The sequence below is a fragment of the Triticum aestivum genome, chromosome 5D, assembly GCF_018294505.1.
Source record: "Triticum aestivum cultivar Chinese Spring chromosome 5D, IWGSC CS RefSeq v2.1, whole genome shotgun sequence".
NCBI classification, from domain to species: domain Eukaryota; kingdom Viridiplantae; phylum Streptophyta; class Magnoliopsida; order Poales; family Poaceae; genus Triticum; species Triticum aestivum.
The window spans coordinates 462,659,462-462,685,640 of NC_057808.1; the positions used below are offsets into that span (position 1 = coordinate 462,659,462).

Sequence of the window (26,179 nt, forward strand, 5' to 3'; positions counted from 1 at the left end):
ATGGTGTGTGTGAACAACATATTTTACTGAAAGGTACAATTTTTAAAATGCAATAACACAATGGAAATGTATATGAACTCCTATCACTTTAAGGTCGAACTAATTAAGGTCAAGCTACATATGTGTTGACATGTTTGCTTGGAATTGCATATATCCTTCACAATAGTTCTATACGGATTGTTGTCTTCATTTTGACCAGTTTTTGCCCTACAGTCTACACATTCCTACTGCCAAGTTCTTAAGCTGCAGCTGGACGTCATCGGAGTTGGAGGCCATTGTCAGCAGCGTAGCATTGGTGAAGGTAAAACCTAAAGAGACAACCACAGGAGCATGGGAGTGTGCCGTGTGGTCCGTCGCCTGTCAGTCGGATGCAGTACTAAAACTGTTGGCGGAAACCGCTTCAACTTTGATGTGGGGCTTTGGTATGTGGTCACTGAGGCCATCTGCCAACTCATCCAATGACTCTCTAGCACGTGCAATGGGAGGTTGAGGGGCCACAAAATTTTGTGTCGGCCCAATTATTACTGAGATAAAACAAGCGGGAGGACTTGTAGCATGAGCCATTTTGAGGCAGCCAGGGAACTATAAAGGTTGTTCTATTGTTACACATGAATAGAGGGCTTTCAATCAGGTATACTTACTTGCTTTAGTATCTGTAAAACCCTAAAATGGCCTTTGGCATGAGTATGGCGTTTTGGATATCGGCCTCCATGGAGGCCAATTTTGGAAAAAATCAAAATTCAAACAAGGATGTGAGGTGTATGTGTAAATTTTATGATGAAATAACTTTAAATGCAATCTGTACAAAAAAGACAAATTCATGGTCTGGGAGGATGACCAGTATCATGTGTTAAAAAGCCCTAGATTTGTTTTTTCTATTGCACAGCCCTCATTTCAACGTATTTCGTCTTGAAAATTTACACATTTGTGCATTATACTTTCATGTATGTCTATATTTTTTCAGAATTTTTTGAACACTAAAAATATGAATATTCGTTAGTTTTGAATTTTACATTTGGAGGCCTCCAATAGCAATATCTGCTTTGACATCCACTATAAGTACTATTAGTGATAAGAAGGCCTAAATAGGGTGGCAGCACGACTTGTTGAGGCTCACATGTTATTAATGCTAGATTCCTTTTGTTTGCAGACAACTAGGATACATGACAATCATGGTAAGAGTACAGAAAACAAGTGGGGTATTAGCACAAGCAGCTCATACAGTGGGATGCACCCGATTCGTTTAGGTCATCTCACGAAACTTTGCCTGAAAAATCAACTTCAAATCCACACATAGTGCGACGAAAAACAGTTGGATTCAATGGCTAGCTTACTCGATCTTCCTAGCTTGCTGCAGAATTAGACCTATCTATGAGTGAATAAACTTTTTTTTCAGTTGCTAGCTTACTCGATCTTCCTAGCTTGCAGCAGAATTAGACCTATCTATGAGTGAATAAGTTGCTCCTAAACTGAGACTAACATCAGTTACCCCCTTCCAACAGATCTAACAGTGTTCGAAAACTAAAGAAAGTGTATCTATGATCGAGAGATAGGAAGGGAAACAGGAGGCGTACTGTTTTGGGGTTTCCCGTCGGCGGTGGATCCTGCATGGCTGGATGCCTGAGATGCGGACGAGGGCAAAGCTTTACCAGCCTTTCTGTGGTGTAGCCGTCCGACGAGACCGTGCCGGCGTAGGCGCCGACGATTGATGACATCGAGGCCGACTGGATGATGCTACAGATAGAGCCATGGAGGAAGCACGCGGTTCCATTTTGAGCCAAATTGGTTGGGCCAGGAAGATAAATGGGTTATGGGCCTACTAATGCAAGCAACAGGCACTATGGCTGATACTCTTTTTTTTTTAACTATTCGGAAAAACAAGTTACATGTCTTTTATCATGGATTTAAAGAAAAAAGATAACTGACCAGTTGGAAAAACAATATTGTACAACAGATAAGCTTGGTATTTTAACAATTACTTACCTGAGTTTCTCTTCAGGAGTGATCCCAGGAGCAACGTCACATACTGGGCAGGATACAATCTCCTCTTCATCTATTTTCTTCATAATACACTCCCGGCAAACTGCATACACGAAGATGGTTATAATACAGGCAGGCATGCAAGCATCATACCGAGATTTGTAAGAAGCAAATTTATAATCGCACACATGTCACCTCACATCCGACAGTTCCTATGTATAGGCTATACGGTTCGTCTGTCGTCGTAAACCAGCAGCAAAACACTCTCTCCTCAAAAGTGACCATGCTTCAGCCGCTCCGCATCTCCCTAGCCCCCCGTTCTGCTTTGATCCTGAGCTCCAAACCAAATTCTCCTCACAGACTAGTGGCCGATCTCTGCAAAACGAGATGGATGCCGGCAGTAGTAGTAGGAGTACGTCTACAAGGAAGAGGAAATCAGCCGCAACCGAGGTTAAGGGCTAACCAGCTCCGGTGCCGGCGGCAGCGGTTGAACACGATGGAGGCGGAGAGGGTGAAGACTGACGCGATCTCGACATCATCCACAACACCCCCCCCCCCCCCCCAACCACTCGGACGACATGCTACCGAAAGATAATCTCGCTCCTCCCTATCAAGCAAGGCAGTCGCACTCAGATCCTCATGAAACGGCGCCTCTTTATATTGTGACTTTACTATGATTCAAATAAAATCAAAAACACCTTTGGGCCTTAGAAAAACTAAAAACATTTCCCTTTTTGAAATGGTGTGTGTGTGGGGGGGGGGTGTCAACCATCTCAATATTGTTTCAGCAACATACCAATGTCTTAAGATAACCTGGAGAACTAACATTAGTCCCAATAATTATACCGTAATCAACAGTAAAATACATTTAGGTTCTAGTTGCAATTTCAACTTTTTTTGCGGCAACGCTTTCAAAAGGTAATAAAAAAATCCTTGCGCCTTCGTCGCCCCTTTCAGATGAAAAGATCGAAAGAAAAAAATGCATCATGTGTGAATTGACCGGCAACATCCGCCATACCTAGGGGCTGCTACCTTAGCATCCTATTTGTGAGCAGAGATGGGCACCGCGATGTTTCATGTCAACTGGAAGCCTTTGGTGGGCCCTTGCACCATCAATGACGGATGTTGCCACGGTAGACGTGGGCCTCCACGTGCAGTCGTTGCCCGCGCACTACACAACTAAAATGTGAGCCCCAATCACCATGTGCAACACTGGTCCAATTTGATAGTATCTTGGGAAGCAATCAGAGAATGTTTCTACGAATATAATTGTTGCAATTACCGGTATTTCTACAATTAATTGCAATTAATGATTTTTCATTGATTTCTAAGAATAATTGCAATTAATGCAATCAATGTTGTTTCCAAATTATGGTGGTGTGATAGATACATCATTGGAGCAACGTTGGATGTTGGATGTAGATGGTTGAATGGCTGGGATCGTCTGGATTCACCAAACTCATGATTTTAGAAGAAGCAGTAGATTTACTCATTGATTCTAAGTAGATTAAGTTTTTCTTAAGCATCAATCGGTTTAGATTAATTCAAATTTAGTCTACTGAAAAAGTGTGACCTGCACTTTTCAAGAAAATTGTAACTGAACAAAAAAAGTGTAAGTTGTACTTTCACTAAGTTGTTGCATGGCCACCTCTACGGGCGCGCCCTGCACATATGCTACTCAGTGGATGCCTTTGTAAGGTCCCGACCCGGCTCCAATCCCCAAGTGGGCCTCTCATCGTCGGAGCTCGATATCCCGGACATTCACTTGGTCGAGGAAGAGGAATTCATTCAGAAATTCGTGCGTGGTGTCTGGCTCTTCGTTGTTCACATGCGTTCACGTCCAACAACGGCCTCGCTCGGGCTGCGGCATGGGCTTTGTTTGGAGTAGCTCCGGTGCAAGTGGCTACCGGAGCAGAAACGCATCAAAAGGCTTGCCGCAAGCTGGAATCATGCTGGTGGAGAATCATGGAACAAGCCGTGCTTTCAGAGATCCACGAGACGCAAAGACAGACAACATCTATCGAGGCCATTGATCTAGGGATCGTCACCCTGTTCCATGACGCAGATCCCCCCGGTACCGCATGAAGAATAGTGGATCATGAAGAAGGTGTTCTTTGAGGATAAGGATTTTCCTTTCAAGAAGACAAAATGAGTTGCCTTTGTTTTTATTAACAACAACGAAATTATCTTGCTGCAATCGATCCCGACTAGTGCTTCTCCAACTCCAAGGATTTCTTACAAATATAGTCCATCTCCTCAGCCAACATCGATTCGTGGAGAGGAGATTTTGTTCAAGAACAGAAAGCCAATGTGCTTGAAGTAATCGACATTAGCGATGATGATAGTGTCGTCCCAGTCCCACCTACCTAGATCTTAGGGACTATTCTCAAGAAGAAGTGGCCACGGGAGGAAAACGCGGTCGTGGTTGTGGTCCTGCTCATGGTAGTGGATGTGGACGCTGAAGCCGACCAAGCTCTGCAAGTAAGTTGGCCCATGCTACTTCGTCCTCACAAGGAAACTGGTGTTGGCTAATAGCACCCTCTTTCCCAATGCATAACAAGTGCATGTTCACAGCGCCACCACCTTTTCCAGTGGCTGATGGGCATGTCCTGGTTCAAAGTAGTTCGGAGGATGAAAGTTATGGATATTTGGAATTGGACGAATTCACACGCAATCAGTAGGCTTGGGAATTCGCAAGAGAATAACGACGACTGTTCTTGGATCTGGACACCACCGACCAAGAGATAGACGGGACGCCAGACGAGAATAGAGGACACCAAAACCAAGGATGGCCGTGCGCAGCAGCACAGGAAGACCACGTGAAGTGTGTTCTGTGAGGCAGAAAAGGGAGGACAAAACAAAACCGTGGAGGCAGCGGGAGCAGCATAGAGAGAGTGAACTCACATATGTGGCCGCACTGGACGAAGGCGCAGGCCTCCCGGAAGTAGCCTTTGCAAAGCGGTCACCCATATCGTTGTGCGGTCTAGCCACTGCCAATTTACACCTGCGCGAACTAGCATACATCATCCACCATGACCCAGGGGCCACTACCCCAACGTCCTTTTCATGAGTTGAGACGGGCACCACCATGTTTGATGCGGACTAGAAGACGTCGATGCACCCTTACCCCATCAAAGATAAACATTGTGGGTGCCGAGAAAGGCCCCCACGTGCAACCGCTGCGCATGCACTAGACAACAACCACCCGCGCGCCCTTGGCAACGCATGAACATCATGCAAACACCAGCACACTGCAGTCCAAAACACAACAATTGTAGGACCTTGGCGGCACTATCTGCCCAGATGGCCCAAGCGAGAAGCGCACAAATCTGTGGTCATGTTCTTTTGTTGATTCAAAGTAGATTTGAGCTTTTCTTAAGAACCAATCAATTTTAGTTTACTAAATATGTGTAGTCTGCACTTTTCTTTAAAAATATAACTAAATAAAAAAGTGTAAGTTGCACTTTGACTGAACTAATGTTGCACTTTCCTGAATTGAATGAGACTTCAGAAAGTATCGTCGACTAAGGCATATATGGAGAAGAGACCATCAGAATGACCTGTGGTGTGTGGAGCCAGCTGTTCAGCTCGCTTAGTGTGCAGCTTTGACGGCCACGCACTGGCATAGACCATTACCTGCCAAAACCACTAGACACCACCATGGAACAAACCGAAGGCATCTCACCTAGAATATCTTTTGAACAAATCACGGCTACTGCACATCCTTGCACAGTGGGTAAAGAAATAAAATTACCACAAGAAAGAAACAGAGGAACTATAAACCAAAAATGCCTACATAAACTTTTCAGATTCTTTGTCTAGCAGGTCTACGGCTAAGCTAACCTCTTTTTTCGCCCCTTCTCCCTTTGCATGGTCCAACAAAAATGTGAAAGATATGCAGATAGAGTCCTAGGTAGGCTGGCTGATCGATGGACAACTGAATGACGAGCAGGAGCGGATGACAAAGAGCACATCAGGTAGGTGCTTCAATGGCAGGGGAGGGAGGCTGTCTTCACCGTGCAACAAGGGAGCCTGGAAGCCTGGCACCGGCGGTAGCGCAGCTCCATCACGAACTCATTCACCGGAGCACCCACCGGCCTATGGACCTTGTCCTTTGGCTTACAGCTCAGCCACCGCTTGAGTAGGACATGCAGCGAGGGCAGACCGGCTTGTCATGGCATAAGATCTCCATCCAGCCTCCACCGAGATCTCCTCGGCCATATCTTCCTCCTGCTGTCGTGCATCACGGATCGAGTGCAGGCGTCCGTCATCAGCAAGCACTGGCGCCGGGTAGCCTTGCAGAACCTGTCCCCGCTGCCATGGCTCCTCAAGCCCTTCACTGCCCGGACCGACAGCTATAGGATATTCGGCGGCTCTGCTGATCCGCGCTCGGCCCTCCCTGACGAGGATGCGGGGCCTGTTTATGTTGCTCCGCTCTGGGAGGGTGGGTCGTGGTATCATCCCATCACTAGCGCGGTCATGCCATGCTCAACCTCCGCACCGGCGAGCGCATCACCCTCCCGGATGGCGTGTGCATCCTCATCAACTCGGACGACATCAGGTGCACCATGATGATTTGCGCAGCCGCCATGTCCGCTGCCCCATCTTCTGGTGCCTGCGTGGTCGCTGCCATAACGTCCAACAAGACAAACATGGCCTTTTGCCGCACGGGCATGGAGTGTTGGACGTCGCTGCCGGCAGAGATGACAGCCCCGCCCAACGCCCAAGACCTGACTTACTACCACGATGGTTCTGGGCGTCGACTCAGATGATGACCTCTACTACGACAAGGCGAACTTTCGACATCTACGCATACCATTGTACATCTTGCCCACGAGATCTGTCGTGCTCCCCGGACGAATATGGCACACAGGGGGATTTATCCAACTACCTCCAGCCCTCCGCCTCTGGCACCGATCTACTGATGGTGAGGAGATTCATCTCGCCATTGAGAGGCCACACGTCACGGTTCCAGCTCTTCAGGCTACAGAAGCAATAGGAGGGCCGGCCGGCTTCCTGGTCCTGGCGCGTCTACCAGATGGCCGAGGAGGTGCTCTTCGACGGCCGGGCCTGCTCCAAGGCCTTCGACACGGGACACGCTGGCAGCCCGGGCTACATCTACTTCCTCGACGACGTCTACCTTGGTGGTCCGCACAGTGTCCTCCAGCAGAACGAGTATCCCTGTGCCGACACCGGCGGGTGGTGTTACTCAATCCCCAGTGCGATCGAGCGTTGCCTGCCATGGTCATCCCCCTCGGACGCCTCGCCCTGCGTTTGGTACCACCACTAATTGAGCTATGCCCAGCAGGTTCAGTTTGAGGCATCATACAGATGTCTATCAGTTTAATTAGAGTCTTTGTTGTTTGTGTTTGCTCCTCGTCAGTGTTTCTTTTCTGTTGTACACTTTGATTTGGTTGTTGTTGTAATATGTGAACCCGAAAGTTCCATATCCAGTTTGGTGTATGTGTGCTAAATTTGAAGTCTGTTTTCGAACTCATTTCATCTATATGGATACTTTTATCAGCCCTTAGGTGGAAACAAATTATTCCAGGTAGCATGGATACTTGTATCAGCCCTTCAAACAAGGAAACAGGCAATCATGTTAGCTAGCGGCGCATATAGTTGAGCGACGGAGTACCTGACTCGAGATCGCATGAAAAGAAAAGAATAAACGTGGCTGGAATTCTAAGCTTTTGCTTCGCAAAACTATAATGTATATATATATTTTTAGCAAGCGTGTGTGTGTGAGCCAGTGTTATTAGACAAGATAACAATGTACTAGCAGGCCGTCGGCACAAAGAGCTCTGATAGCTGTTACAACTTATGCAAGATTTATACAGTAGTAGAATCCACAGAAGTGTAATTATAAGCTAGTATACTCTCACTAATAACAAGAAGGAACTATTTTTTATTCAGATGCGTACAGAGATACATGTACAAAAATGTTAACTGCACTTTTCTGCTATATAAGGGTCGTACGTATACTCTTATTCTTCACAAAAATGTTAAGTGCACTTTTCAGTTAAATAATGGTCCAAATAAGCTAATTGTTTCTGCAGCTATTAATAAATGGTGTGTATGAACAACATATTTTACTGAAAGGTGCAAATTTTAAAATGCAATAACACAATGGAAATTATTATGAACTCCTATCACTTTAAGGTCGAACTAAGATCAATGTACATATGTGTTGACATGTTTGCTTGTCGGAATTGCATATATAATTCGCAATAGTTCTATACGGATTCTATTCAAAGTGAATTTCGTTAGCTTGTTGTCTCCATTTTGACCAGTTTTTGCTCTACAGTCTATACATCCCTACTGCCAAGTTCTTAAGCTGCAGCTGGACGTCATCGGAGTTGGAGGCCATTGTCAGCGGCGTAGCATTGGTGAAGGTAAAACCTAAAGAGACAACCACAGGAGCATGGGAGTGTGCGGTGTGGTCCGTCGCCTGTTAGTCGGATGCAGTACTAAAACTGTTGGCGGAAACCGCTTCAACTTTGATGTGGGGCTTTGGTATGTGGTCACTGAGGCCATCTGCCAACTCATCCAATGACTCTCTAGCACGTGCAATGGGAGGTTGAGGGGCCACAAAATTTTGTGTCGGCCCAATTATTACTGAGATAAAACAAGCGGGAGGACTTGTAGCATGAGCCATTTTGAGGCAGCCAGGGAACTATAAAGGTTGTTCTATTGTTACACATGAATAGAGGGCTTTCAGTCAGGTATACTTACTTGCTTTAGTATCTGTAAAACCCTAAAATGGCCTTTGGCATGAGTATGGCGTTTTGGATATCGGCCTCCATGGAGGCCAATTTTGGAAAAAATCAAAATTCAAACAAGGATGTGAGGTGTATGTGTAAATTTTATGATGAAATAACTTTAAATGCAATCTATACAAAAAAGACAAATTCATGGTCTGGGAGGATGAACAGTATCATGTGTTAAAGAGCCCTAGATTTGTTTTTTCTAGTGCACAGCCCTCATTTCAACGTACTTCGTCTTGAAAATTTACACATTTGTGCATTATACTTTCATGTATGTCTATATTTTTTCAGAATTTTTTGAACAGTAAAATATGAATTTTCATTAGTTTTGAATTTTACATTTGGAGGCCTCCATGGAGTTCGGCCTCCAATAGCAATATCTGCTTTGACATCCACTATAAGTACTATTAGTGATAAGAAGGCCTAAATAGGGTGGCAGCACGACTTCTTATGGCTCACATGTTATTAACGCTAGATTCCCTTTTGTTTGCAGACAACTAGGATACATGACAATCATGGTAAGAGTACAGAAAACAAGTGGGGTATTAGCACAAGCAGCTCATACAGTGGGATGCACCCGATTCGTTTAGGTCATCTCACGAAACTTTGCCTGAAAAATCAACTTCAAATCCACCCATAGTGCGACGAAAAACAGTTGGATTCAATGGCTAGCTTACTCGATCTTCCTAGCTTGCTGCAGAATTAGACCTATCTATGAGTGAATAAACTTTTTTTTTCAGTTGCTAGCTTACTCGATCTTCCTAGCTTGCAGCAGAATTAGACCTATCTATGAGTGAATAAGTTGCTCCTAAACTGAGACTAACATCAGTTACCCCCTTCCAACAGATCTAACAGTGTTCGAAAACTAAAGAAAGTGTATCTATGATCGAGAGATAGGAAGGGGAACAGGAGGCGTACTGTTTTGGGGTTTCCCGTCGGCGGTGGATCCTGCATGGCTGGATGCCTGAGATGCGGACGAGGGCGAAGCTTTACCAGCCTTTCTGTGGTGTAGCCGTCCGACGAGACCGTGCCGGCGTAGGCGCCGACGATTGATGACATCGAGGCCGACTGGATGATGCTACAGATAGAGCCATGGAGGAAGCACGCGGTTCCATTTTGAGCCAAATTGGTTGGGCCAGGAAGATAAATGGGTTATGGGCCTACTAATGCAAGCAACAGGCACTATGGCTGATACTCTTTTTTTTTAACTATTCGGAAAAACAAGTTACATGTCTTTTATCATGGATTTAAAGAAAAAAGATAACTGACCAGTTGGAAAAACAATATTGTACAACAGATAAGCTTGGTATTTTAACAATTACTTACCTGAGTTTCTCTTCAGGAGTGATCCCAAGAGCAACGTCACATACTGGGCAGGATACGATCTCCTCTTCATCTATTTACTTCATAATACACTCCCGGCAAACTGCATACACGAAGATGGTTATAATACAGGCAGGCATGCAAGCATCATACCGAGATTTGTAAGAAGCAAATTTATAATCGCACACATGTCACCTCACATCCGACAGTTCCTATGTATAGGCTATACGGTTCGTCTGTCGTTGTAAACCAGCAGCAAAACACTCTCTCCTCAAAAGTGACCATGCTTCAGCCGCTCCGCATCTCCCTAGCCCCCCGTTCTGCTTTCATCCTGAGCTCCAAACCAAATTCTCCTCACAGACTAGTGGCCGATCTCTGCAAAACGAGATGGATGCCGGCAGTAGTAGTAGGAGTACGTCTACAAGGAAGAGGAAATCAGCCGCAACCGAGGTTAAGGGCTAACCAGCTCCGGTGCCGGCGGCAGCGGTTGAACACGATGGAGGCGGAGAGGGTGAAGACTGACGCGATCTCGACATCATCCACAACACCCCCCCCCCCCCCCCAACCACTCGGACGACATGCTCCCGAAAGATAATCTCGCTCCTCCCTATCAAGCAAGGCAGTCGCACTCAGATCCTCATGAAACGGCGCCTCTTTCTATTGTGACTTTACTATGATTCAAATAAAATCAAAAACACCTTTGGGCCTTAGAAAAACTAAAAACATTTCCCTTTTTGAAATGGTGTGTGTGTGGGGGGGGGGGGGGGTGTCAACCATCTCAATATTGTTTCAGCAACATACCAATGTCTTAAGATAACCTGGAGAACTAACATTAGTCCCAATAATTATACCGTAATCAACAGTAAAATACATTTAGGGTCTAGTTGCAATTTCAACTTTTTTTGCGGCAACGCTTTCAAAAGGTAATAAAAAAATCCTTGTTCCTTCGTCGCCCCTTTCAGATGAAAAGATCGAAAGAAAAAAATGCATCATGTGTGAATTGACCGGCAACATCCGCCATACCTAGGGGCTGCTACCTTAGCATCCTATTTGTGAGCAGAGACGGGCACCGCGATGTTTGATGTCAACTCGAAGCCTTTGGTGGGCCCTTGCACCGTCAATGATGGATGTTGCCACTGTAGACGTGGGCCTCCACGTGCAGTCGTTGCCCGCGCACTACACAACTAAAATGTGAGCCCCAATCACCATGTGCAACACTGGTCCAATTTGATAGTATCTTGGGAAGCAATCAGAGAATGTTTCTACGAATATAATTGTTGCAATTACCGGTATTTCTGCAATTAATTGCAATTAATGATTTTTCATTGATTTCTTAGAATAATTGCAATTAATGCAATCAATGTTGTTTCCAAATTATGGTGGTGTGATAGATACATCATTGGAGCAACGTTGGATGTTGGATGTAGATGGTTGAATGGCTGGGATCGTCTGGATTCACCAAACTCATGATTTTAGAAGAAGCAGTAGATTTACTCGTTGATTCTAAGTAGATTAAGTTTTTCTTAAGCATCAATCGGTTTAGATTAATTCAAATTTAGTCTACTGAAAAAGTGTGACCTGCACTTTTCAAGAAAATTGTAACTGAACAAAAAAGTGTAAGTTGTACTTTCACGAAGTTGTTGCATGGCCACCTCTACGGGCGCGCCCTGCACATATGCTACTCAGTGGATGCCTTTGTAAGGGCCCGACCCGGCTCCAATCCCCAAGTGGGCCTCTCATCATCGGAGCTCGATATCCCGGACATTCACTTGGTCGAGGAAGAGGAATTCATTCAGAAATTCGTGCGTGGTGTCTGGCTCTTCGTTGTTCACATGCGTTCACGTCCAACAACGGCCTCGCTCGGGCTGCGGCATGGGCTTTGTTTGGAGTAGCTCCGGTGCAAGTGGCTACCGGAGCAGAAACGCATCAAAAGGCTTGCCGCAAGCTGGAATCATGCTGGTGGAGAATCATGGAACAAGCCGTGCTTTCAGAGATCCACGAGACGCAAAGACAGACAACATCTATCGAGGCCATTGATCTAGGGATCGTCACCCTGTTCCATGACGCAGATCCCCCGGTACCGCATGAAGAATAGTGGATCATGAAGAAGGTGTTCTTTGAGGATAAGGATTTTCCTTTCAAGAAGACAAAATGAGTTGCCTTTGTTTTTATTAACAACAACGAAATTATCTTGCTGCAATCGATCCCGACTAGTGCTTCTCCAACTCCAAGGATTTCTTACAAATATAGTCCATCTCCTCAGCCAACATCGATTCGTGGAGAGGAGATTTTGTTCAAGAACAGAAAGCCAATGTGCTTGAAGTAATCGACATTAGCGATGATGATAGTGTCGTCCCAGTCCCACCTACCTAGATCTTAGGGACTATTCTCAAGAAGAAGTGGCCACGGGAGGAAAACGCGGTCGTGGTTGTGGTCCTGCTCATGGTAGTGGATGTGGACGCTGAAGCCGACCAAGCTCTGCAAGTAAGTTGGCCCATGCTACTTCGTCCTCACAAGGAAACTGGTGTTGGCTAATAGCACCCTCTTTCCCAATGCATAACAAGTGCATGTTCACAGCGCCACCACCTTTTCCAGTGGCTGATGGGCATGTCCTGGTTCAAAGTAGTTCGGAGGATGAAAGTTATGGATATTTGGAATTGGACGAATTCACACGCAATCAGTAGGCTTGGGAATTCGCAAGAGAATAACGACGACTGTTCTTGGATCTGGACACCACCGACCAAGAGATAGACGGGACGCCAGACGAGAATAGAGGACACCAAAACCAAGGATGGCCGTGCGCAGCAGCACAGGAAGACCACGTGAAGTGTGTTCTGTGAGGCAGAAAAGGGAGGACAAAACAAAACCGTGGAGGCAGCGGGAGCAGCATAGAGAGAGTGAACTCACATATGTGGCCGCACTGGACGAAGGCGCAGGCCTCCCGGAAGTAGCCTTTGCAAAGCGGTCACCCATATCGTTGTGCGGTCTAGCCACTGCCAATTTACACCTGCGCGAACTAGCATACATCATCCACCATGACCCAGGGGCCACTACCCCAACGTCCTTTTCATGAGTTGAGACGGGCACCACCATGTTTGATGCGGACTAGAAGACGTCGATGCACCCTTACCCCATCAAAGATAAACATTGTGGGTGCCGAGAAAGGCCCCCACGTGCAACCGCTGCGCATGCACTAGACAACAACCACCCGCGCGCCCTTGGCAACGCATGAACATCATGCAAACACCAGCACACTGCAGTCCAAAACACAACAATTGTAGGACCTTGGCGGCACTATCTGCCCAGATGGCCCAAGCGAGAAGCGCACAAATCTGTGGTCATGTTCTTTTGTTGATTCAAAGTAGATTTGAGCTTTTCTTAAGAACCAATCAATTTTAGTTTACTAAATATGTGTAGTCTGCACTTTTCTTTAAAAATATAACTAAATAAAAAAGTGTAAGTTGCACTTTGACTGAACTAATGTTGCACTTTCCTGAATTGAATGAGACTTCAGAAAGTATCGTCGACTAAGGCATATATGGAGAAGAGACCATCAGAATGACCTGTGGTGTGTGGAGCCAGCTGTTCAGCTCGCTTAGTGTGCAGCTTTGACGGCCACGCACTGGCATAGACCATTACCTGCCAAAACCACTAGACACCACCATGGAACAAACCGAAGGCATCTCACCTAGAATATCTTTTGAACAAATCACGGCTACTGCACATCCTTGCACAGTGGGTAAAGAAATAAAATTACCACAAGAAAGAAACAGAGGAACTATAAACCAAAAATGCCTACATAAACTTTTCAGATTCTTTGTCTAGCAGGTCTACGGCTAAGCTAACCTCTTTTTTCGCCCCTTCTCCCTTTGCATGGTCCAACAAAAATGTGAAAGATATGCAGATAGAGTCCTAGGTAGGCTGGCTGATCGATGGACAACTGAATGACGAGCAGGAGCGGATGACAAAGAGCACATCAGGTAGGTGCTTCAATGGCAGGGGAGGGAGGCTGTCTTCACCGTGCAACAAGGGAGCCTGGAAGCCTGGCACCGGCGGTAGCGCAGCTCCATCACGAACTCATTCACCGGAGCACCCACCGGCCTATGGACCTTGTCCTTTGGCTTACAGCTCAGCCACCGCTTGAGTAGGACATGCAGCGAGGGCAGACCGGCTTGTCATGGCATAAGATCTCCATCCAGCCTCCACCGAGATCTCCTCGGCCATATCTTCCTCCTGCTGTCGTGCATCACGGATCGAGTGCAGGCGTCCGTCATCAGCAAGCACTGGCGCCGGGTAGCCTTGCAGAACCTGTCCCCGCTGCCATGGCTCCTCAAGCCCTTCACTGCCCGGACCGACAGCTATAGGATATTCGGCGGCTCTGCTGATCCGCGCTCGGCCCTCCCTGACGAGGATGCGGGGCCTGTTTATGTTGCTCCGCTCTGGGAGGGTGGGTCGTGGTATCATCCCATCACTAGCGCGGTCATGCCATGCTCAACCTCCGCACCGGCGAGCGCATCACCCTCCCGGATGGCGTGTGCATCCTCATCAACTCGGACGACATCAGGTGCACCATGATGATTTGCGCAGCCGCCATGTCCGCTGCCCCATCTTCTGGTGCCTGCGTGGTCGCTGCCATAACGTCCAACAAGACAAACATGGCCTTTTGCCGCACGGGCATGGAGTGTTGGACGTCGCTGCCGGCAGAGATGACAGCCCCGCCCAACGCCCAAGACCTGACTTACTACCACGATGGTTCTGGGCGTCGACTCAGATGATGACCTCTACTACGACAAGGCGAACTTTCGACATCTACGCATACCATTGTACATCTTGCCCACGAGATCTGTCGTGCTCCCCGGACGAATATGGCACACAGGGGGATTTATCCAACTACCTCCAGCCCTCCGCCTCTGGCACCGATCTACTGATGGTGAGGAGATTCATCTCGCCATTGAGAGGCCACACGTCACGGTTCCAGCTCTTCAGGCTACAGAAGCAATAGGAGGGCCGGCCGGCTTCCTGGTCCTGGCGCGTCTACCAGATGGCCGAGGAGGTGCTCTTCGACGGCCGGGCCTGCTCCAAGGCCTTCGACACGGGACACGCTGGCAGCCCGGGCTACATCTACTTCCTCGACGACGTCTACCTTGGTGGTCCGCACAGTGTCCTCCAGCAGAACGAGTATCCCTGTGCCGACACCGGCGGGTGGTGTTACTCAATCCCCAGTGCGATCGAGCGTTGCCTGCCATGGTCATCCCCCTCGGACGCCTCGCCCTGCGTTTGGTACCACCACTAATTGAGCTATGCCCAGCAGGTTCAGTTTGAGGCATCATACAGATGTCTATCAGTTTAATTAGAGTCTTTGTTGTTTGTGTTTGCTCCTCGTCAGTGTTTCTTTTCTGTTGTACACTTTGATTTGGTTGTTGTTGTAATATGTGAACCCGAAAGTTCCATATCCAGTTTGGTGTATGTGTGCTAAATTTGAAGTCTGTTTTCGAACTCATTTCATCTATATGGATACTTTTATCAGCCCTTAGGTGGAAACAAATTATTCCAGGTAGCATGGATACTTGTATCAGCCCTTCAAACAAGGAAACAGGCAATCATGTTAGCTAGCGGCGCATATAGTTGAGCGACGGAGTACCTGACTCGAGATCGCATGAAAAGAAAAGAATAAACGTGGCTGGAATTCTAAGCTTTTGCTTCGCAAAACTATAATGTATATATATATTTTTAGCAAGCGTGTGTGTGTGAGCCAGTGTTATTAGACAAGATAACAATGTACTAGCAGGCCGTCGGCACAAAGAGCTCTGATAGCTGTTACAACTTATGCAAGATTTATACAGTAGTAGAATCCACAGAAGTGTAATTATAAGCTAGTATACTCTCACTAATAACAAGAAGGAACTATTTTTTATTCAGATGCGTACAGAGATACATGTACAAAAATGTTAACTGCACTTTTCTGCTATATAAGGGTCGTACGTATACTCTTATTCTTCACAAAAATGTTAAGTGCACTTTTCAGTTAAATAATGGTCCAAATAAGCTAATTGTTTCTGCAGCTATTAATAAATGGTGTGTATGAACAACATATTTTACTGAAAGGTGCAAATTTTAAAATGCAATAACACAATGGAAATTATTATGAACTCCTATCACTTTAAGGTCGAACTAAGATCAATGTACATATGTGTTGACATGTTTGCTTGTCGGAATTGCATATATAATTCGCAATAGTTCTATACGGATTCTATTCAAAGTGAATTTCGTTAGCTTGTTGTCTCCATTTTGACCAGTTTTTGCTCTACAGTCTATACATCCCTACTGCCAAGTTCTTAAGCTGCAGCTGGACGTCATCGGAGTTGGAGGCCATTGTCAGCGGCGTAGCATTGGTGAAGGTAAAACCTAAAGAGACAACCACAGGAGCATGGGAGTGTGCGGTGTGGTCCGTCGCCTGTTAGTCGGATGCAGTACTAAAACTGTTGGCGGAAACCGCTTCAACTTTGATGTGGGGCTTTGGTATGTGGTCACTGAGGCCATCTGCCAACTCATCCAATGACTCTCTAGCACGTGCAATGGGAGGTTGAGGGGCCACAAAATTTTGTGTCGGCCCAATTATTACTGAGATAAAACAAGCGGGAGGACTTGTAGCATGAGCCATTTTGAGGCAGCCAGGGAACTATAAAGGTTGTTCTATTGTTACACATGAATAGAGGGCTTTCAGTCAGGTATACTTACTTGCTTTAGTATCTGTAAAACCCTAAAATGGCCTTTGGCATGAGTATGGCGTTTTGGATATCGGCCTCCATGGAGGCCAATTTTGGAAAAAATCAAAATTCAAACAAGGATGTGAGGTGTATGTGTAAATTTTATGATGAAATAACTTTAAATGCAATCTATACAAAAAAGACAAATTCATGGTCTGGGAGGATGAACAGTATCATGTGTTAAAGAGCCCTAGATTTGTTTTTTCTAGTGCACAGCCCTCATTTCAACGTACTTCGTCTTGAAAATTTACACATTTGTGCATTATACTTTCATGTATGTCTATATTTTTTTCAGAATTTTTTGAACAGTAAAAATATGAATTTTCATTAGTTTTGAATTTTACATCTGGAGGCCTCCATGGAGTTCGGCCTCCAATAGCAATATCTGCTTTGACATCCACTATAAGTACTATTAGTGATAAGAAGGCCTGAATAGGGTGGCAGCACGACTTGTTGAGGCTCACATGTTATTAACGCTAGATTCCTTTTGTTTGCAGACAACTAGGATACATGACAATCATGGTAAGAGTACAGAAAACAAGTGGGGTATTAGCACAAGCAGCTCATACAGTGGGATGCACCCGATTCGTTTAGGTCATCTCACGAAACTTTGCCTGAAAAATCAACTTCAAATCCACACATAGTGCGACGAAAAACAGTTGGATTCAATGGCTAGCTTACTCGATCTTCCTAGCTTGCTGCAGAATTAGACCTATCTATGAGTGAATAAACTTTTTTTTCAGTTGCTAGCTTACTCGATCTTCCTAGCTTGCAGCAGAATTAGACCTATCTATGAGTGAATAAGTTGCTCCTAAACTGAGACTAACATCAGTTACCCCCTTCCAACAGATCTAACAGTGTTCGAAAACTAAAGAAAGTGTATCTATGATCGAGAGATAGGAAGGGAAACAGGAGGCGTACTGTTTTGGGGTTTCCCGTCGGCGGTGGATCCTGCATGGCTGGATGCCTGAGATGCGGACGAGGGCGAAGCTTTACCAGCCTTTCTGTGGTGTAGCCGTCCGACGAGACCGTGCCGGCGTAGGCGCCGACGATTGATGACATCGAGGCCGACTGGATGATGCTACAGATAGAGCCATGGAGGAAGCACGCGGTTCCATTTTGAGCCAAATTGGTTGGGCCAGGAAGATAAATGGGTTATGGGCCTACTAATGCAAGCAACAGGCACTATGGCTGATACTCTTTTTTTTTAACTATTCGGAAAAACAAGTTACATGTCTTTTATCATGGATTTAAAGAAAAAAGATAACTGACCAGTTGGAAAAACAATATTGTACAACAGATAAGCTTGGTATTTTAACAATTACTTACCTGAGTTTCTCTTCAGGAGTGATCCCAAGAGCAACGTCACATACTGGGCAGGATACGATCTCCTCTTCATCTATTTTCTTCATAATACACTCCCGGCAAACTGCATACACGAAGATGGTTATAATACAGGCAGGCATGCAAGCATCATACCGAGATTTGTAAGAAGCAAATTTATAATCGCACACATGTCACCTCACATCCGACAGTTCCTATGTATAGGCTATACGGTTCGTCTGTCGTTGTAAACCAGCAGCAAAACACTCTCTCCTCAAAAGTGACCATGCTTCAGCCGCTCCGCATCTCCCTAGCCCCCCGTTCTGCTTTCATCCTGAGCTCCAAACCAAATTCTCCTCACAGACTAGTGGCCGATCTCTGCAAAACGAGATGGATGCCGGCAGTAGTAGTAGGAGTACGTCTACAAGGAAGAGGAAATCAGCCGCAACCGAGGTTAAGGGCTAACCAGCTCCGGTGCCGGCGGCAGCGGTTGAACACGATGGAGGCGGAGAGGGTGAAGACTGACGCGATCTCGACATCATCCACAACACCCCCCCCCCCCCAACCACTCGGACGACATGCTCCCGAAAGATAATCTCGCTCCTCCCTATCAAGCAAGGCAGTCGCACTCAGATCCTCATGAAACGGCGCCTCTTTCTATTGTGACTTTACTATGATTCAAATAAAATCAAAAACACCTTTGGGCCTTAGAAAAACTAAAAACATTTCCCTTTTTGAAATGGTGTGTGTGTGGGGGGGGGGGGGGTGTCAACCATCTCAATATTGTTTCAGCAACATACCAATGTCTTAAGATAACCTGGAGAACTAACATTAGTCCCAATAATTATACCGTAATCAACAGTAAAATACATTTAGGGTCTAGTTGCAATTTCAACTTTTTTTGCGGCAACGCTTTCAAAAGGTAATAAAAAAATCCTTGTTCCTTCGTCGCCCCTTTCAGATGAAAAGATCGAAAGAAAAAAATGCATCATGTGTGAATTGACCGGCAACATCCGCCATACCTAGGGGCTGCTACCTTAGCATCCTATTTGTGAGCAGAGACGGGCACCGCGATGTTTGATGTCAACTCGAAGCCTTTGGTGGGCCCTTGCACCGTCAATGATGGATGTTGCCACTGTAGACGTGGGCCTCCACGTGCAGTCGTTGCCCGCGCACTACACAACTAAAATGTGAGCCCCAATCACCATGTGCAACACTGGTCCAATTTGATAGTATCTTGGGAAGCAATCAGAGAATGTTTCTACGAATATAATTGTTGCAATTACCGGTATTTCTGCAATTAATTGCAATTAATGATTTTTCATTGATTTCTTAGAATAATTGCAATTAATGCAATCAATGTTGTTTCCAAATTATGGTGGTGTGATAGATACATCATTGGAGCAACGTTGGATGTTGGATGTAGATGGTTGAATGGCTGGGATCGTCTGGATTCACCAAACTCATGATTTTAGAAGAAGCAGTAGATTTACTCGTTGATTCTAAGTAGATTAAGTTTTTCTTAAGCATCAATCGGTTTAGATTAATTCAAATTTAGTCTACTGAAAAAGTGTGACCTGCACTTTTCAAGAAAATTGTAACTGAACAAAAAAAGTGTAAGTTGTACTTTCACGAAGTTGTTGCATGGCCACCTCTACGGGCGCGCCCTGCACATATGCTACTCAGTGGATGCCTTTGTAAGGGCCCGACCCGGCTCCAATCCCCAAGTGGGCCTCTCATCGTCGGAGCTCGATATCCCGGACATTCACTTGGTCGAGGAAGAGGAATTCATTCAGAAATTCGTGCGTGGTGTCTGGCTCTTCGTTGTTCACATGCGTTCACGTCCAACAACGGCCTCGCTCGGGCTGCGGCATGGGCTTTGTTTGGAGTAGCTCCGGTGCAAGTGGCTACCGGAGCAGAAACGCATCAAAAGGCTTGCCGCAAGCTGGAATCATGCTGGTGGAGAATCATGGAACAAGCCGTGCTTTCAGAGATCCACGAGACGCAAAGACAGACAACATCTATCGAGGCCATTGATCTAGGGATCGTCACCCTGTTCCATGACGCAGATCCCCCGGTACCGCATGAAGAATAGTGGATCATGAAGAAGGTGTTCTTTGAGGATAAGGATTTTCCTTTCAAGAAGACAAAATGAGTTGCCTTTGTTTTTATTAACAACAACGAAATTATCTTGCTGCAATCGATCCCGACTAGTGCTTCTCCAACTCCAAGGATTTCTTACAAATATAGTCCATCTCCTCAGCCAACATCGATTCGTGGAGAGGAGATTTTGTTCAAGAACAGAAAGCCAATGTGCTTGAAGTAATCGACATTAGCGATGATGATAGTGTCGTCCCAGTCCCACCTACCTAGATCTTAGGGACTATTCTCAAGAAGAAGTGGCCACGGGAGGAAAACGCGGTCGTGGTTGTGGTCCTGCTCATGGTAGTGGATGTGGACGCTGAAGCCGACCAAGCTCTGCAAGTAAGTTGGCCCATGCTACTTCGTCCTCACAAGGAAACTGGTGTTGGCTAATAGCACCCTCTTTCCCAATGCATAACAAGTGCATGTTCACAGCGCCACCACCTTTTCCAGTGGCTGATGGGCATGTCCTGGTTCAAAGTAGTTCGGAGGATGAAAGTTATGGATATTTGGAATTGGACGAATTCACACGCAATCAGTAGGCTTGGGAATTCGCAAGAGAATAACGACGACTGTTCTTGGATCTGGACACCACCGACCAAGAGATAGACGGGACGCCAGACGAGAATAGAGGACACCAAAACCAAGGATGGCCGTGCGCAGCAGCACAGGAAGACCACGTGAAGTGTGTTCTGTGAGGCAGAAAAGGGAGGACAAAACAAAACCGTGGAGGCAGCGGGAGCAGCATAGAGAGAGTGAACTCACATATGTGGCCGCACTGGACGAAGGCGCAGGCCTCCCGGAAGTAGCCTTTGCAAAGCGGTCACCCATATCGTTGTGCGGTCTAGCCACTGCCAATTTACACCTGCGCGAACTAGCATACATCATCCACCATGACCCAGGGGCCACTACCCCAACGTCCTTTTCATGAGTTGAGACGGGCACCACCATGTTTGATGCGGACTAGAAGACGTCGATGCACCCTTACCCCATCAAAGATAAACATTGTGGGTGCCGAGAAAGGCCCCCACGTGCAACCGCTGCGCATGCACTAGACAACAACCACCCGCGCGCCCTTGGCAACGCATGAACATCATGCAAACACCAGCACACTGCAGTCCAAAACACAACAATTGTAGGACCTTGGCGGCACTATCTGCCCAGATGGCCCAAGCGAGAAGCGCACAAATCTGTGGTCATGTTCTTTTGTTGATTCAAAGTAGATTTGAGCTTTTCTTAAGAACCAATCAATTTTAGTTTACTAAATATGTGTAGTCTGCACTTTTCTTTAAAAATATAACTAAATAAAAAAGTGTAAGTTGCACTTTGACTGAACTAATGTTGCACTTTCCTGAATTGAATGAGACTTCAGAAAGTATCGTCGACTAAGGCATATATGGAGAAGAGACCATCAGAATGACCTGTGGTGTGTGGAGCCAGCTGTTCAGCTCGCTTAGTGTGCAGCTTTGACGGCCACGCACTGGCATAGACCATTACCTGCCAAAACCACTAGACACCACCATGGAACAAACCGAAGGCATCTCACCTAGAATATCTTTTGAACAAATCACGGCTACTGCACATCCTTGCACAGTGGGTAAAGAAATAAAATTACCACAAGAAAGAAACAGAGGAACTATAAACCAAAAATGCCTACATAAACTTTTCAGATTCTTTGTCTAGCAGGTCTACGGCTAAGCTAACCTCTTTTTTCGCCCCTTCTCCCTTTGCATGGTCCAACAAAAATGTGAAAGATATGCAGATAGAGTCCTAGGTAGGCTGGCTGATCGATGGACAACTGAATGACGAGCAGGAGCGGATGACAAAGAGCACATCAGGTAGGTGCTTCAATGGCAGGGGAGGGAGGCTGTCTTCACCGTGCAACAAGGGAGCCTGGAAGCCTGGCACCGGCGGTAGCGCAGCTCCATCACGAACTCATTCACCGGAGCACCCACCGGCCTATGGACCTTGTCCTTTGGCTTACAGCTCAGCCACCGCTTGAGTAGGACATGCAGCGAGGGCAGGCCGGCTTGTCATGGCATAAGATCTCCATCCAGCCTCCACCGAGATCTCCTCGGCCATATCTTCCTCCTGCTGTCGTGCATCACGGATCGAGTGCAGGCGTCCGTCATCAGCAAGCACTGGCGCCGGGTAGCCTTGCAGAACCTGTCCCCGCTGCCATGGCTCCTCAAGCCCTTCACTGCCCGGACCGACAGCTATAGGATATTCGGCGGCTCTGCTGATCCGCGCTCGGCCCTCCCTGACGAGGATGCGGGGCCTGTTTATGTTGCTCCGCTCTGGGAGGGTGGGTCGTGGTATCATCCCATCACTAGCGCGGTCATGCCATGCTCAACCTCCGCACCGGCGAGCGCATCACCCTCCCGGATGGCGTGTGCATCCTCATCAACTCGGACGACATCAGGTGCACCATGATGATTTGCGCAGCCGCCATGTCCGCTGCCCCATCTTCTGGTGCCTGCGTGGTCGCTGCCATAACGTCCAACAAGACAAACATGGCCTTTTGCCGCACGGGCATGGAGTGTTGGACGTCGCTGCCGGCAGAGATGACAGCCCCGCCCAACGCCCAAGACCTGACTTACTACCACGATGGTTCTGGGCGTCGACTCAGATGATGACCTCTACTACGACAAGGCGAACTTTCGACATCTACGCATACCATTGTACATCTTGCCCACGAGATCTGTCGTGCTCCCCGGACGAATATGGCACACAGGGGGATTTATCCAACTACCTCCAGCCCTCCGCCTCTGGCACCGATCTACTGATGGTGAGGAGATTCATCTCGCCATTGAGAGGCCACACGTCACGGTTCCAGCTCTTCAGGCTACAGAAGCAATAGGAGGGCCGGCCGGCTTCCTGGTCCTGGCGCGTCTACCAGATGGCCGAGGAGGTGCTCTTCGACGGCCGGGCCTGCTCCAAGGCCTTCGACACGGGACACGCTGGCAGCCCGGGCTACATCTACTTCCTCGACGACGTCTACCTTGGTGGTCCGCACAGTGTCCTCCAGCAGAACGAGTATCCCTGTGCCGACACCGGCGGGTGGTGTTACTCAATCCCCAGTGCGATCGAGCGTTGCCTGCCATGGTCATCCCCCTCGGACGCCTCGCCCTGCGTTTGGTACCACCACTAATTGAGCTATGCCCAGCAGGTTCAGTTTGAGGCATCATACAGATGTCTATCAGTTTAATTAGAGTCTTTGTTGTTTGTGTTTGCTCCTCGTCAGTGTTTCTTTTCTGTTGTACTCTTTGATTTTGTTGTTGTTGTAATATGTGAACCCGAAAGTTCCATATCCAGTTTGGTGTATGTGTGCTAAACTTGAAGTCTGTTTTCGAACTCATTTCATCTATATGGATACTTTTATCAGCCCTTAGGTGGAAACAAATTATTCCAGGTAGCATGGATACTTGTATCAGCCCTTCAAACAAGGAAACAGGCAATCATGTTAGCTAGCGGCGCATATAGTTGAGCGACGGAGTACCTGACTCGAGATCGCATGAAAAGAAAAGAATAAACGTGGCTGGAATTCTAAGCTTTTGCTTCGCAAAACTATAATGTATATATATATTTTTAGCAAGCGTGTGTGTGTGAGCCAGTGTTATTAGACAAGATAACAATGTACTAGCAGGCCGTCGGCACAAAGAGCTCTGATAGCTGTTACAACTTATGCAAGATTTATACAGTAGTAGAATCCACAGAAGTGTAATTATAAGCTAGTATACTCTCACTAATAACAAGAAGGAACTATTTTTTATTCAGATGCGTACAGAGATACATGTACAAAAATGTTAACTGCACTTTTCTGCTATATAAGGGTCGTACGTATACTCTTATTCTTCACAAAAATGTTAAGTGCACTTTTCAGTTAAATAATGGTCCAAATAAGCTAATTGTTTCTGCAGCTATTAATAAATGGTGTGTATGAACAACATATTTTACTGAAAGGTGCAAATTTTAAAATGCAATAACACAATGGAAATTATTATGAACTCCTATCACTTTAAGGTCAAACTAAGATCAATGTACGTATGTGTTGACATGTTTGCTTGTCGGAATTGCATATCTCATTCGCAATAGTTCTATACGGATTCTATTCAAAGTGAATTTCGTTAGCTTGTTGTCTCCATTCTGACCATTTGTAGCTGTATAGTCTATACATCCCTACTGCCAAATTCTTAAGGCTGCAGCTGGGCATCATCGCCGTTGGAGGCCATTGTCGGAGGCGTACCGTTGGCAAAGGTAAAACCTAAAGAGACAAGGACAGGAGCATGGGACAGTGCGGTGTGGTTTGTCGCCTGTCAGTCGGCTGCAGTACTAAAACTGCTGGCGGAAGCCGCTTCAACGCTGATGCGGGGCTTTGGAACATGGACTCTTAGGCCATCTGCCGACTCATCCAATGACGCTCTTATACGTGAAATTGGAGGGAGAGGGGCCACAAAATTTTGTGTCAACCCAATTGCTACTAAGATGAAAGAAGTTGGAGACTTGCAGCATGAGCCATTTTGAGGCAGCCGAGGAAACTATAGAGTTTGTTCTATTGTTACAGATGAACAGAAGATTTTGGATCATGTATACTTACTTGCTTTAGTATCCGTAGAACCTCCAAATGGCTTATTTTGACATCTACTGTATGTACTACTCCCTTTGTCCCATAATGTAAGAGCGTTTTTACCACTAGTGCATGGACTCTGAGGCCATCTGCCGACTCATCCAATGACGCTCTTATACGTGAAATTGGAGGGAGAGGGGCCACAAAATTTTGTGTAAACCCAATTGCTACTGAGATGAAAGAAGCTGGAGGCTTGCAGCATGAGCCATTTTGAGGCAGCCGAAGAAACTATAGAGTTTGTTCTATTGTTACAGATGAACAGAAGATTTTGGATCATGTATACTTACTTGCTTTAGTATCCGTGGAACCTCCAAATGGCTTATTTTGACATCCATTGTATGTACTACTCCCTCTGTCCCATAATATAAGAGTATTTTTAACACTAAGCGTTTTTAACACTACACTAGTGTTAAAAACGCTCTTATATCATGGGATGGAGGGAGTATTGGTGATATGGAGACCTAAAAGGTGGCAGCACCACTTCTGAAGGTTCGCATGTTATTAATGCTATGCAGGTGTACTTATACATGGATTTGAAGAGAATTGACAAGTTCGAAAAACAATGTTGTACAACAGATAATTAACAATTGTATCCACTATTCTTAAATAGTTGATTTCCATTAAACCTAGTTCTCTCAACATGGGGCCTTCTACCTCACCTGGTCTGCCATGTCAGTATCCACGTGCGGGAAAATCACCTAGTTTTAACAATTACTTACCCAAATTTATCTTCATGAGTGATTCCAAGAGAAACATCGCATACTGGTAGGATTCGATCTCCTCCTCATCTATTTTCTTCATAATACACTCCCGGCAAACCGCATACAGGAAGATGGTTATAATACAAGCAGGCATGCAAGTATCATAAAGAGATTTGAAAAACCAAATTTATAATTGCTCACATATCACCTTCTCATATCGGACAGTTCCCTATGTATACGCTATAAGGTTTGTCAGTCGTTCTATGTAAACCAGCAGCGAAACACTCTCTCCTCATAAGCGAGCATGCTTCAGTCGCTACGCATCTCCCTAGCACCCCATTCTGCTCTGATCCCGAGCTCCAGCAAACCAAATTATCCTCACGGACTAGGGGTTGATCTCTACTAATGGAGATAGAGGCCGGCAGTAGTAGTAGTAGTAGGAGTACGGCTACCAGGAAGAGGATATCAGCCACACTCGAGGTTGAGGGCAGTGGCGGAGGACGAAAAAAATTGAGGTAGGGCGGACCCATGATAAAATGTCTTGTGTCC

General features: G+C 46.2%; 3 pseudogenes; all 3 read left to right on the top strand.

Moving 5' to 3' along the window:
* Window positions 1–4,419: 4,419 nt before the first annotated feature.
* LOC123120916 (uncharacterized) lies at window positions 4,420–7,270 on the top strand (annotated as a pseudogene).
* A 5,242-nt stretch (window positions 7,271–12,512) lies between these two features.
* LOC123120917 (uncharacterized) lies at window positions 12,513–15,363 on the top strand (annotated as a pseudogene).
* A 5,239-nt stretch (window positions 15,364–20,602) lies between these two features.
* Window positions 20,603–23,453, top strand: LOC123120918 (uncharacterized; annotated as a pseudogene).
* The last annotated feature ends 2,726 nt before the right edge of the window (window positions 23,454–26,179 follow it).